General features: G+C 33.7%; 1 long non-coding RNA gene across 1 annotated transcript; it reads right to left on the bottom strand.

Moving 5' to 3' along the window:
* Positions 1-4,032: 4,032 nt before the first annotated feature.
* Positions 4,033-8,024, bottom strand: LOC127831234 (uncharacterized). Its single transcript, XR_008026385.1, has 3 exons — positions 7,797-8,024; positions 6,568-6,709; positions 4,033-5,766 (listed from the first exon to the last, which is right to left on the bottom strand). It is a non-coding gene; the product is annotated as an uncharacterized LOC127831234 (long non-coding RNA).
* Positions 8,025-15,419: the final 7,395 nt, after the last annotated feature.

Here is a 15,419-nt window from a genome sequence, read left to right as displayed (position 1 = left end):
ATTTGACATTTGACCTTGAAGGATGACCTTGACCTTCACCTTTCAAGTTGCTATCTTCTATAGTGCAAAAGTTATGGCCAATGTTAAAGTTTTGGGACGGAGGCCATATATTAGACATTTGACCTTGAAGGATGACCTTGACCTTCACCTTTCACCACTCAAAATATGCAGCTCCGTGAGATGCACATGCATGCCAAATATCAAGTTGCTATCTTCAATATTGAAAAAGTTATGGCCATTAAAGTTTTCGGAGGGACGGACAGACTGACTAACATTACACACATACTGACTGACTGACGGACAGTTCAACTGCTATATGTCACCCTACCGGGGGCATAACAAGCCTCTTAAATAAGACCTACAATAATAAATATCAATGCAATTGCCTTCTACAGGCTTTATTCCCTCTCCTGACACAATCTAGAAAGAATAACACTTTAAGAAGAAGGCTGCCATTTAATATTTTGCCTAAAAGTCTGATATTGATCTTGAAGGTATGGTCATTAAGTATAATATGTATTGAATATTTGTGAACATTTGTTTTAAGCTGTCATGAAATTCTTCAATACAAGAATGTGGGAGGCAATATGTGTATGGTGAGATTTCCATCTCCTAGCATGCATACATGCATACAGAAAAAGCATTCATAAAAATTATAATTAATCATTTAGACAAATGATAATAATCATTTAGACAGACAAGTGGAACAAAGCCATACCTATATTTTCCTGTGGAGGGCTATCCCATTTTAAAACTATTTAAAATTTAATCATCCTGTCTACAATAACTGTCAAATAAAGGTTAATTGGACCAAAGAAAGATGTAAAGGCATTTATGTCAATGTTTTTATGCTTTGTTTTCCGCTAAAATGGTCAAATAAACACTGATTTTTTTGTTTCAACGATCTATTGTAGAATAGATTTAAACATTTATGATATGTTTAGAATGTGGTCATTTATTTGCACGTTAAAATAAAAGGGGCATACTATTATAGACAGTTGTTTCATTCACAAGGCATATCAAGTGTTCATCAGGCATATCATCTTCTATTAGCACTGACAAAAATGTTTAAAACACTTTACCAACATGTTTTAAACAAAATTTGTAAGCTTAATTCAAAGTCACACTATTACCCAGTTGATAAAAAAGTATTAATAAATAGTGAAAATGTATTAAACAAAACATGTTGATTTTTCCAAATAATTTCACTATAACAAAACCTATTTGACGCGTATATTCAAAATATTCTAACCAAATAATGTTTATGCAAATTTAAACAAGATATGTGTTTGTCAGAAACACTTATGTCCCCTTTTCTGCGCTTTGAAGCTATATATTTGACCTTTGACTTTGAAGGATGACCATGACCTTGAACTTCCACTATTCAAAATGTGCAGCTTCATGAGATACACATGCATGCCAAATATCAAGTGCTATCTTCAATATTTCAAAAGTTATTGCAAATGTTAAAGTTTGACGCATACACACAAACAAACAAACACAAACCAACCAACAGACAGACAGGGCAAAAAGGATATGTCCCCCACTATAGTGGTGGGGGACATAAAAAAGAGAAACTGTTCAGGCAGTCGGAAAACTGCTTGTTCAATTCTTAACATAATGATACATGGAATGAAGAAGAAAAATATAGACCATACTTCCATACTTTTTTCTGGTAAAGCTGGCACTTTGCAAATTCAGTAGAATTCAGTTTGACAAAATGTTCACCTTATGAAACCTTTTGTATGTCACTACCAATTTTTACATCAATTTATTTTTCAAGTCACATGAAAATCAACCTAATTTTAAGATTTATCACATTTATTGGCTTGGTGTGCGCCTCTCAAATGTATCTTATTTGCAGCCAAATAATTGAACATGCTTAGAGATCCTCTAATTTTAATCGATTTGATACATGCAAAATGTGATTTAACAAGCAAAATAAAAGATGTTTTACAATTGGCTAGTATAAAATCTGGCACCAAATGAGTATACTCAATGTGAATTGGATGGTTATATACATTTATTAAATGGACGATGGCTGAAAATGAGAATCCTCTTGGGAGTAAACTTCTTTCACTCCTCAATCCCCCCGAACCTCAAATTTACATATAGTGAAACAAGAGATGTGTTTGTCAGAAACACAATGCCCCCTTCTGCGCCGCTTTGAATTAAAAAAAAAATTGATTATATCCCTTTAAAAAAAATTACTTCCCTTGTGAAAATGATCTGTTCTTGCCAAATGAAATAAAATAGAAATTATCTCCCTTTAAAGCTTGTTACTTCCCTTGGATTTAGTTTTTTGACCTATAATCTTGAAGGATGACCTTGACCTTTCACCACTTAAAATGTGCAGCTCCATGACATACACATGCATGCCAAATATCAAATTGCTATCTTCAATATTGCAAAAGGTTTGGCCAACGTTAAAGTTTTCAGACGGACACACAGACGGACAGACAGACAGACTGACCGACAGTTCAACTGCTATATGCCACCCTACCAGGGGCATAATAACAAGGGCTGTTTGTAAAACATGCATGCCCCCCATATGGGCTGTCCGTTGTATTGGCAGCCATTGTGTGAATACGTTTTTTGTCACTGTGACCTTGACCTTTGACCTAGTGACCTGAAAATCAATAGGGGTCATCTGCGAGTCACGATCAATGTACCTATGAAGTGTCATGATCCTAGGCAAAAGCGTTCTTGAGTTATCATCCGAAAATCATTTTACTATTTCGGGTCACCGTGACCTTGACCTTTGACTTTGTGACCTCAAAATCAATAGGGGTCATCTGCGAGTCATGATCAATATACCTGTGAAGTTTCATGATCCTAGGCATATGCGTTCTTGAGTTATCATCCGAAAACCATTTTACTATTTCGGGTCACCGTGACCTTGACCTTTGACCTAGTGACCTCAAAATCAATAGGGGTCATCTGCGAGTCATGATCAATCTACCCATGAAGCTTCATGATCCTAGGCGTATGCATTCTTGAGTTATCATCCGGAAACCATTTTACTATTTCGGGTCACCGTGACCTTGACCTTTGACCTAGTGACCTCAAAATCAATAGGGGTCATCTGCGAGTCATGATCAATCTACCCATGAAGTTTCATGATCTTAGGCGTATGCGTTCTTGAGTTATCATTCAAAAACCATTTTACTATTTCGGGTCACCGTGACCTTGACCTTTGACCTAGTGACCTCAAAATCAATAGGGGTCATCTGCGAGTCATGATCAATGTACCTATGAAGTTTCATGATTCTAGGACCAAGCGTTCTTGAGTTATCGTCTGACAACCACCTGGTGGACGGACCGACAGACCGACAGACAGACCGACATGAGCAAAGCAATATACCCCCTCATCTTCGAATGGGGGCTTAAAAATCTAGATCTAATCAAAGCGCCATAGGCGCTGAAGGCCTGGGGCTAGATTTAGTGTGCTTGGGAAGAATTTAGTTCTTAAAAAAAAGATAGTTCGACTATGTATATAGTTGTCAATATCTTTATACATAGTCAAACTATCTTTTTTTAAGAAGACGTTTTGTCGGAAGTTTTTTATTGATTTAGTATGTGTATGCATAATATAAACAGGTTTATAAAAATCAAGGCTGCAGCTGCATTTTTCAAAAAGTCACAATGGATAGTCAATCAATAAGTCATGGCCATCCTACATAGGCGATGAAGATATGTGGCTGGGAACGAGATTATGACCCATCTTGGTCTGTCACTTTTTGTGTGTCATAAATGCTGAATGCCCGTTTTGGATGAAATGACGTTCTTATTCAACCAGTATCGGAACTTGTTATGCTGATCAGTTTGTGTTGATAGTATCTCCATTGATCGCGTATCTGGATGAACATTATTAATTTCAAAGTACGGAATTAATTGTACTAAAATTAATCCGTAAATACTCATGGTTGCCATGGGAACAAAAAATGTTCTTTTTTCATATTTATAACTATTTTAAAAAATTTAAGCCAAAGAAGCACAGAAAATCAACAAAATATGTTCTGGACAGATATGGAACATCATTAACATGTTTATTATATACATAAATATATGCACATTTTCTGGAAAAAGGTGTGTATTCAGAAATGGAACATTTTGTACAGCTATGAACTTAAAACTAAAGCGAATAACTCCTCATGATACAATTTGTGTTGTGTGTCTGTACTGCCAGACATTAGTTTGTTTATTTAGCAATTCAATTTTGTTCCGTGATTGATAAAATTAAGTAGACAAAATACATTAAGTTAACAGTTGCTATGGAAACAGTAATTTGTGGATTACATATACATGCTGTTTATGATCAACAATATATTTGAAGTTAATATATTATTAATCTTTGCATAAGTGTCAAACCAAATTCATACGTAGAGATTCAAAAACATGATATTCAAGTTAAACAAAATTAAAGCAATAAGCACTACATATTTAATGGCACACGTCACTAATTAACTCACTATAGATGGAACTTTAAACTCCAAAATATTCATTTACATGTAAAAATAAATCAAATACAAACATAACATGAACACATACGTAAACATCACATTTTGATGTTTAAATGAACTACATAGTATTAGTGATATTATTTTCAGACCACAATATTAGCAGGCATACAATACAATGTATTTCTTATCGTGTAAAGAATATTTTATAGTTAGATCAATATGAATGAGTTGTTTATCATTAATCAAACAAATGTGTCCACACGACACGGATGCCCCCCAACTGTAACTTTGTCACTACATAAAAGCATAAGTGTACAAATGTTTTTGAGATATACATCGCCTTTATTTTATTTAACTATTAGTTTGCTACATAACAGGTGTTCAATATTTAAATTTTGTTTGTTACATATGTCATCTGCTGCAGTTTGTAGATGTTTTTTTTCTGCCAATTCTGTGCATGCATGTTCGAACTTGGCCTAGATACCATCTAGATAAAACTTGTGAACAAGTTTGGTGAAGATCAGATGAAAACTACTTGAATTAGAGAGCGGACACCAAGCTGAATGTTTAAAACGCACTAAGTGACCCAGTGAACTAGTTTTTTGCCCGGCATGCCCCATATTCACACTTGGCGTAGACATTATGTAGATACAACTTCCGACAGAGTTTGGGAAAGATCAGATGAAAACTACTTGAATAAGAGAGCGGACACCATGCTGAATGTTTGAAACGCACTAAGTGACCCTATAGTTTTTGGCCTGGCATGACCCATGTTCGTCTTGACCTAGACATTATCCGGATGCAACTTCTGACCAAGTTTGGAGGTCGGATTAGAACTACTTGAATTAGAGAGTGAACACGAAAAGTGTTACGGAGGACAGACAGACTGACAGACGGACAGTGCGAAAACTATATGCCGCCCGTTGGGGGCATAAAATATATGTTCATGTATTTGACATGGTGTGCAGAAACAACAAAAATGTAAAAATAAAATATTCCCTTCTCATACTTAATTTATTATCAATGGATGACAGACTGATTGGAAAAACAACACAAGATACACATTGTCGATATTTTGTACTCAAATTCATGCACATCAATAAAAATGTATTGTATTTATTCTTTGAAGAAAAAATCACCTGTTACGTCTGGATTAAAAAATCTTATCTGTTAAAAAATGTCAATCACAACACAACATGAACACAATATATTGTCCATATTATCATCCACACAGAGTCCAAACTGTCAGTAAACTTGGTAAGCTCAGGTTGCATCAGGATTTGCCGAATTCACTTGTAAAGATCTGCAATAATTAAAATACAAAATGACCAAAGGCTTAAACAAACACATAAAAAATACATATCACCAGTAGATACCATAGGCATGTCAACAATTTATTGAAATTGAAAACCATGTCATATTTTAGTTTTGCCTTAATGCTTGTTTAACTTAATCTACATGTATGTGAAAATAACACAAGAAATATTATTAAAATTATATAATCAAGACGAAAAAAAAGATTATTGCATGGTACATTATACAATCTGAACCCTCAAGTTATGCATAGTGAATAGTATATTGTCAATGTTTAATATTAAAAAAAAGTATCCATACTTAACACCATAAAGGTAAACCATCTGGTTTGGGAGAATAAAGCGCACCCCAGTTAACATTTTCACGGATTTCTTTTTAAATATTTCACTATTTTAAATGGGATAAAGTCGAGAGCCAGCTGATTTGTGAGAGTTTTCTATAGGTATCATGATTTTTTTTAACAAATCAGTATTTTTCCAGTAATGTGCAATGACGCGTTTGAACGTTTAGAAAAGTGTCGTATCAGTGTTGGGACTTCATATTAGAAACGCGCGATTGCACTTCACTGAAAATTACTTATTTGTTAAAAAAAAATCATAAAATCTATAGAACACTCTCACGAATGAGCAAGCTCTCGACATTATCCCATTACAAATGGTGAAATAATTTAAAAAGACATCCTTAAAAATGTTATCTGGGTCGCGCCTTATTCTCCCAACACAGATCTTAAAGTCACATGGTATACATGAAGGTGCAGTTTAAACAATGCAAGGTGTAAATCATATCAAACCTGCTATTTAGCAGCACATCATTTAGTGTTCGCACTCCACTTTTGCCCAATCTGTTTTTCATGAGGTGGATTTGGCACATCCATCTTTTAGCCCTATATCATAATAGTTCATCATTGAAACTACCAGGTAGTAGGTTCTGCCCTTGAATAAATAAAATATAGCAAAATATTTATGTATGATTGTGTTATAGTTGAAAATAATATATGACAATGAAAACAAAGGTCTGCTGAAGTATTACATCTCAATACAATCTTAACGATATTCCGATAGTCCAGAAACATATTTACTGAGAACATTTAATCAGTTTTCTTAAGCTGCAACCTCTTGGTCATGTCTGACAATTCATTGAAAATATAAAGTTTAAAAAGCATTACCACATATTTGTGTAGTTGGTCGTGCTTTATGAGAAAGATATTTTTTTCTTTCTACTTTCTTTATTTGTTGTTATGAATCTTAAATCATTGCTTTCATGTTAAACTTGATCATGAACACAACCATTAATATTGACATCCAAAACTATAAATTTTTACAAGAATAAAAACATTTAAATATGTACCAATAAAAATAATCAAATATACATTGTAATTAAACACATTCCTGACATATGCATTAATGCTATCATTTTGCATGGAATTGTCATCGCTAACCTGTCATTGTGAGATTGAACAAAGATTTGCAACATAAATTTGATATTACTTTTTAATACAACCTTGCTCAGTTCACAGTCTGTTAAATGTAGTACAATAATTTTAAGTACATAAAATGAAAGTAGAATACGTCTAATGGAATATATGCCGGTAAATTGTTCAACGAAATGGTAATATTGTCATTATAGAAAAGTTCAACAACAAATGATAAATTGAGAAGTGTTTCAGATTTTGACAACTACCTAGGCAAACAGACGTAATATTGTCATTATAGAAAAGTTCAACAACAAATGATAAATTGAGAAGTGTTTCAGATTTTGACCATAGGGACCTTTAAGTAAAATATTCTATTATACTACATATATATATATACAAGGGATACAACTGTGAAAATTCCTGCACACAACCATGGTGTAAAAATAGCGAAAATTTGCTTCCAAACGAAATAAATACACCAATTAAACTGTATTACAACAGCCAAGACATTTATCTTTCAGAAAATAATACACTTGGCAATAAAGTACAAGCTTTTCATTGAACTAAGAGAGAAAGTTTCATTCAAAATGCTCAAAAATCCTTACTTGGACACAGGTGTGCACAGCTGAAAACTGAGAATTCTAGAAGTAATTTTCGTATTCCTTTGTTATAAAGCTCTTTTGCTGGTACACATTCCTTGGGTAGTTTTTTTTCATAGTAAAATAGAACATAATTACTATTTAGTGAGCATATTTTGCTAGAAATTCATATCAATCTGCTTCAATTTCACAATGGCAATGTTTTACTTTCATTTTGGATAGTTCACATGTATTTCTAACATGCGATTTGATTGGTTGAAATTCCAATGCAGTAATAAATCCAGCCATTCACGTTCCACGTAACATTACCTGACAAATTGCATACAAATCCTTGAAGATAGTAGAAATGTAAACAAATTTAATATTTACGGTGTTTTACATATATGCAGTTACGTGCATTTATGGAAGGTGTCTACTTTGATTAATAAAGTGTCTATGGATAATAAAACAAGGTAAAATTTGCTCAACTTCTCTGTAGTTATTAAATTATGAAACAAAATGTGTCAAAGTGGGTGTGCACACCTGTGTCGCATTTCGAAAATTTTTCAGTTTTTCATGAAACTTTCGTTTCAAACACAACTATGAACACTTTTACTGCTATGAACATAGTTATTATTAGTCCAAATAAATAGACGTAAGCTACCCCGCTTACGTCTAAACGGCTACCGTCGTTTTCCTATAGCAAATTGAGTTCAACTTAAACTTCAGTTTTTCTCGTTAAATCTTTGCTAATGCATAAAATTATCATTAATTAGACATAAATGTGAGCGATTACCTCTTAAATGTGTAAAAATTGTGCTTTTAAACCACTTATGTACATTTTTAAAAATAAACATACACAACACACGAAGTGTGTTTGTCGTTTATCATTCTATACATAGATGGTGACGTCACTACGTTATTGAAGACCGATGTGACACAATGGTCGTTTATAGAATTACATTGAATTATCTTGAACGAAATTATTTTTTGAATAGGTTATACGTAACCAATTGTTGTTGTACAACAAACCACATCACTTTTTAGCTTTCTGTACTTTTTAATTAAATGAAACCTATATGTGTGTGTTAAAACTACCAGTTGTATCACGGAGTGTATATTGATAGGAGATGAATCGAGTATTTGACCCTTACTGTAGTAAATTCAATCTTATGCAAAAACTATTCATCCGATTTTATTGGTTTATACGTTATCTTGATGCTTATTAATTCCTCTTTAAAAAAATATACATTTTAGTATACTCCCGTTGTTATTAATGGATTTATAGCGAGATAAACACAAGAAATACACATTTTATGTTTTAACACCGCGCGTTTTACCGTGTTGTGGCTATCGTACAATTAGCGTACAGCGAAGCGCCGAGGTTATACATTTTGATGTACCCACTCACGTCTTTTGTTGAATTATAGTTTCATTTCTCGGCCGATTTTGACAAATTATATATCATTAGAAAGCTTACGTTACGTAGTAAACAGATATATAAACATATATTAAGTTTTTCTTCTGATTTCGACAGCCCGGCGAGTTATAACTTTAACTTTTGCAAATATCATACCGTATTGGAGTTTTAGAATCTAGATTTACGGTTGACATGTTCGTACTTAATACCAATTTGTAGCGTTCTTCTGATTTCGACAGCCCGGCGAGTTATAACTTTAACTTTTGCAAATATTATACCGTTTTGGAGTTTTAGAATCTAGATTTACGGTTGACATGTTCGTACTTAAAGGGGCTGTCCAACAGATTTTGGCATGTATTAACGCGTGTCATTAACTGCTTTTAATGCTTTATATTGATAAATTTAAACATTTGAACTAAATATCTCCAGTAAAAAATAAGAATACAATTTAAAAAAAGAATAAAAAACGTTAACCTCCACAGGGCTCGAACCACTGACCCCTAGAGTAATGGAAGCTTGGAGTAAAATGTCTCCCGACTTTACCACTCGACCATCCACGCTCAAGTCAAATGCGGAGGTATTGTTAAGCTATATAATCAATCCTCGTAGTTTCCCAAAATATCGATTCGCGTCGAACGACGCTTTAATTTGTTGGACAGTCCCTTTAATACCAATTTGTAGCGTTTATATTTGGAGTTCAGTTTTAAAAATTACATCTTGCTTAGGAGAATAGAATTCTGTATACGATAGAAAAAAAATTGTTTAAAAACGAAAGTAATCAAGGAATAAAGGCGGAAGAAAGTAGCGCGCGTTCCTAACGCACTGAACTGATGCTACGGTCTTTGCGATTATGCTTTTGTTTAAAAACCGGCCATTGAATTTCCTTTGCCATGATTATTATATTTGTATGGAATATATTGTGGTATTTTGTTCACGAAGCATATCAATAAAGCTTATTATAAATAAATCTTAATAAATTAACGATTTCAGCTCTTGTTTATAACACAGAAAGGGTGATAAATTTATGATGAAACAGCGTATATAGCGGACCCTCTCGATTTTATTCGGCTTTGCATGCATACTTGAAATAAAATGGGTTTCAAAAACATTCATCGTTTGCTGTTAATTATCAACGAGGGAATTATGTATAATTAGATGAAATGTTATTTACCTTAAATTATCAATTTATTAAAGATTCTTGAAAATCACGGTCGGTGTTACGCGGGTCATTTCGTATTTTGACATCAGGGCATCATGTCCAACTATTCAAAATCAGATTTTTTTCACCGGGACGATGACGGCTTGGATTTAGACAGGCAGACAGATAGTTTATTCAGACTTATACAACAGTACATCGTCTTCAACTCAAATATATACATTATTTTTAGACGAATTGTAAGGTGATTACACATATAGCAGTGATGATTCTGAGAATGTTGCCATGTTTCTTATCCGTGTAATCTAGAGTCCGTGGTTTGAGCATTTTTATCGCGGTGTTCAATAAAAGATATCTCAACAATGTAATCTTGTTTATTGATAGATCTGTGGTTTTATTGCCCCTGTGTTCAGCACAAACCAATTATCTCTTTATGATCATATACTGTGCCGACCAATACTAAATAACACTATGGTGTCATACGCCACAGCAGGGACCTATACATGTGATCATGGAGTCTTAGTGCAAGACTTAAAAAAGTATGTTGTTTCGCTTGCGGTTGTTAAAGCCAAAACAGGGCTTCCCAGCTGGCACAGCTGCTGATATTCGGATCTGAATACCTAAACTTATTCAGACCTTATTCTTTACCGTTGCGCGTTTTACGATATCGGATTTTAGGCGGGAATACAACTCAGTGAAACTATTTAATTTCTTATACAACATTAAGCATATTAACAGTTATTGAAATTAACAATATCAGCGACATCTTTTTAAAGACTAAACACCTTTTCAAGTATCGAATTTAACATTTCAATAAAATATATTAATACCAAAAAAGGTTTCAATTAATATTGTTCACATTAAACCTTTAAATGAAAGTGTCGCTTTAACTATTTTCCGTGTCTTATTAAGCCGCGAATCGTTTGCTAAAAACAGTTAACAAAAAGGGCAACACGTTCTAATTCTTAATGAAATACAAAAATAAGTATAACATAATTAATAACGTCCATAAACACACACGGCAAGATCAAAGTTTTAATGGAAAACTAATATGACATTCCACGTAAATTATTATTTCGTCTAAATCGAATACTTTATATAGAGAAACAATGTATTTATAACCGAGCAATGAGGTAACATTATGCAACTTTCAATTTACACAGTGCTATATGGCAACAATATGGAATTTGAACAGTGGCAGTGTTTTGAGGTCTGGACTATCATTAGTTTACTTGTAAGTTTGTATAAACATTTTTCTAATGCAATTAGTAAAATAATGTTTATATTTTATGTTTAATAATTTATTGCATGATTATTCTGTGCTGTTATATGAATTTGATGCCGTTAAAGCTTCCGACATGAATTCATGTTGGAACGATGCTATTGCAAAATAACGTTAAACGATATGAGGTCGATGTAAATCGACCTCATATTTATAGGAGTAAGTTATTATCTGATAGATAAATGTCTGAGCTATTGTTATACAGGTTTTTTGTGTGTAATTATTGCTTTAGGAAGCGATTTTTTTTGCTATTGTTCAGACCATTATGTTGTGCAGGAAATTTGACAGTTGTATCCCTTGTATATATGTATATAGTATAATAGAGTATTTTTTACCTAACGATCCTAGTTCTGGCTACCATAACTTTAAATGTCGCTTTTTATGATTTTTGACTGGCGCGACTTTATAGTTATGGACCAACCCCAATAGGAAAGTCAACCAGAAATTCCCGAAAAGTTGACAGCAAAAACCGGTCCAAAACAGCTTTTAAATGCAGTTATTGGTCCAAATCAACCACTTGATCGAAAAGATTGACATTTTTCACATTAAACTGATATATTCTTTCACAAAATACTATCTTAAACATTTAAAATTTATCTATTCTGCTTTTACATATCGAGAAAAACAGCGATGTGACAGACTTACTTGAAATGCGAATCTCCCGAGATTTCACGGTCATATGACGTTATTTCTATTTTTAGTAACATACCATGTGCTCAAGTGTTTTCAAATTCAAAATGACATTTCCCGGTATTTTAGATTATTCTGGCTTGTTTTGTAAACAAATTGTATTGTAAATACAAACTCAAAGTAAATATTATTAAAACAACCTGATTCACACTGAAATCAGTCTTATAATCCACCAGACATAAGTTGTTTATCACAAATAATAGATTTCAGAAAACGAAAGTAATGTTTACTATTTCAGCAAAATATGTCAAGGTCGATCCGAAAGTATCCAAATGAAAACTCGTCACGTGACAAAGCGACAATGGCGTCAAAATTGTGAATTTCAGACTGATGAGAGTTATTTTCATATATTGTAAGATGCATTTGAAACATTTGAACCTTAAAATAATCCCCGATGCAGTAACTTATATTCATTCACCAATATATGTAGAAATGTATCCAAGAACATGAGCTTTCTTTGATTTATAGCGTGACATAAATATGTTATGACTCTGGTTGACTTTCAATACGGGGTTAGCTTCAGCGTACAGGTCTGTCAATACTATATAAACTGCACGCTGAAGTTTCTTTAGCTATAACGATCCCTGTGATTTTGACAACTACCTAGGCAAACAGACACATAAACAGCGTCTAAAATCGTCGTTATGACCGCCAAAACGGCTCATACAAACATCATGATTGGTGTAAATGATTCATTAAACATGAAAATCCATCTTTTAAGACCAACTTTGATTTTTTTTAATGAGAAAAACAAATGAAAAACTTATTTTAATTTACCTTTGACAAAAACCAGGAAGTTTATCCGAAAATTGTCACTGTCGACTGTGCCCTACTGTATTTAAAGATGAGGTTAATTTAAACCATGTAAAAATCAAGAGAAAATACGGAAAATTAAAGTTCCACTGACTTATTTTTACTTCTACTTGTTACTCCCGAACAATCAATCCTGACTATGATTTATTGGTTTAGATTATAGTTCAAAGTTAATGGCAAACAAGTTGTTATTGTTTTGACAAACTCCGCGAAACGGTAGTTAGAGACCGTAAAGTGAGCAACTTATTCTCGCATGAATATGTAAACAATAAAAACTATGCCGTAGCCAATGCTTAACAATTTTGATTCAATAATATTTTTTTACATGTATTAAAGTTCAAAGTAAAACTATTATTAATGGCAAACAAGTTGCTCTTGTTTTGACAAACTCCGCGAAACGGTAGTTAAAGACCGTACAGTGAGGAACTTATTCTCGCATGAATATGTAAACAATAAAAACTATGTCGTAGCCAATGCTTAACACTTTTGATTCAATAATATTTTTTTACACTTTGTATGACACTGTCATGTTATATAGTAATGTTCTGTATTTACAAGCCGGGTTATTGAGATCTGCAAAGAACTAATTTTATTGCGCACGCACTTATTATAAGTAGTAAATCGGAGTTATACAAATTTGGTTTTGGCAGCCAGTCAAGTCAGCTCAGCTCAGCTCAGCTCATCTCAGAAATCGGTATGAGTACTATGGCCTAGGGACTTCGCCCTAGGCCAAAAATTAATATAAGACTGGCACAAACTTAACAGGAGTCTGGTTATACATCACATGCAGATGCAATGGGTATTGCAAAGCCGTTTCTAGTTGTAAGTCTGTCATTTCCTGGCTTTGTTGTTTTAAATCAACATGACTAGTAAACAATTGCAGGAAAAAGAATTAGATATAAATGGCACCATCAATCATCTGGATGAAACAAACAAGTTTCTCATAAACCTCAGATATGACAGGGAGTTTGATAAAACACTGGTAAGTGCAGCTGAACTGTAGGCAATTTAGAGATACCAGCACTTTTCAAACAATAACAAGCCAATATCAGAAGAAAGAAGAAACAGTGTGCATACAAGTGAGATAACAACGAACCTATTCAGGAACAAAATGACAAATTCAAAGTAAACTTTTACTACGCTGTTCTTGACACAGCAATACAAACGGTTCAAGAAAGATTCACTCTTATGCAACATATTAGTTCAGTTTTTGATTTAATGATGTTCACAGTTTGCAAAGAAAACTTGCAATCAAGTTATGGAAAAGTGCTTAAATATTGAGAAAGCTTTGCAAAATGGCCACTTCAACGATATTGATGCAGTTGATCTAAACAGTGAACTAAAAGCAATTTCAAGACAAGAAACTATTGTATAGAGTAAATCACCATAGTACGTGCAAGTTTACATGAAAAAATAATCTAACTGATAGTGTCCCAAACACTGTTTTATCTCTGCAAATTCTCTTGGCACTTCCAAATTTTGTGGTGAGCAAAGTTTCTCGAAGCTCAAACTCATAAAAACATATCTGCTAACATCCATGCTACAAGAAAGACTTGTCGGACTATCTACTCTGTCAATTGAACATGAAATTGCTCAAGACATTGAATTGAGGGAACTATGTTCTACATTTGCTTAAGCAAACACACAAACAATAAAGTTTTGAAACAAGGGCTGTTTGTAAAACATGCATGCCCCCCATATGGGCACTCCGTTGTAGTGACAGCCATTGTGTGAATATGTTTTTGTCACTGTGACCTTGACCTTTGACATAGTGACCTGAAAATCAATAGGGTTCATCTGCCAGTCATGATCAATGTACCTATGAAGGTTCATGATCCTTGCCATAAGCGTTCTTGAGTTATCATCCGGAAACCATTTTACTATTTCGGGTCACCGTGACCTTGACCTTTGACCGCGTGACCTGAAAATCAATAGGGGTCATCTGCGAGTCATGATCAATCTACCTATCAAGTTTCATGATCCTAGGTATAAGCGTTCTTCAGTTATCATCCAGAAACCATTTTACTATTTCGGGTCACCGTATACTTGACCTTTGACCTAGTGACCTCAAAATCGATAGGGGTCATCTGCGAGTCATGATCAATGTACCCATGAAGTTTCATGATCCTAGGCATAAGCGTTCTTGAATTATCATCCGCAACCATCTTACTATTTCGGGTCACCATGACCTTGACCTTTGACCTAGTGACCTCAAAATCAATAGCGGTCATCTGCCAGTCATGATCAATGTACCTATGAAGTTTCATGATCGTAGCCATTAGCGTTCTT

The sequence above is a fragment of the Dreissena polymorpha genome, chromosome 1 (assembly GCF_020536995.1).
Source record: "Dreissena polymorpha isolate Duluth1 chromosome 1, UMN_Dpol_1.0, whole genome shotgun sequence".
Lineage (NCBI taxonomy): Eukaryota > Metazoa > Mollusca > Bivalvia > Myida > Dreissenidae > Dreissena > Dreissena polymorpha.
The sequence above is the reverse complement of the archived record's forward strand: the minus strand, read 5'-3'. Positions and strand labels throughout refer to the sequence as shown.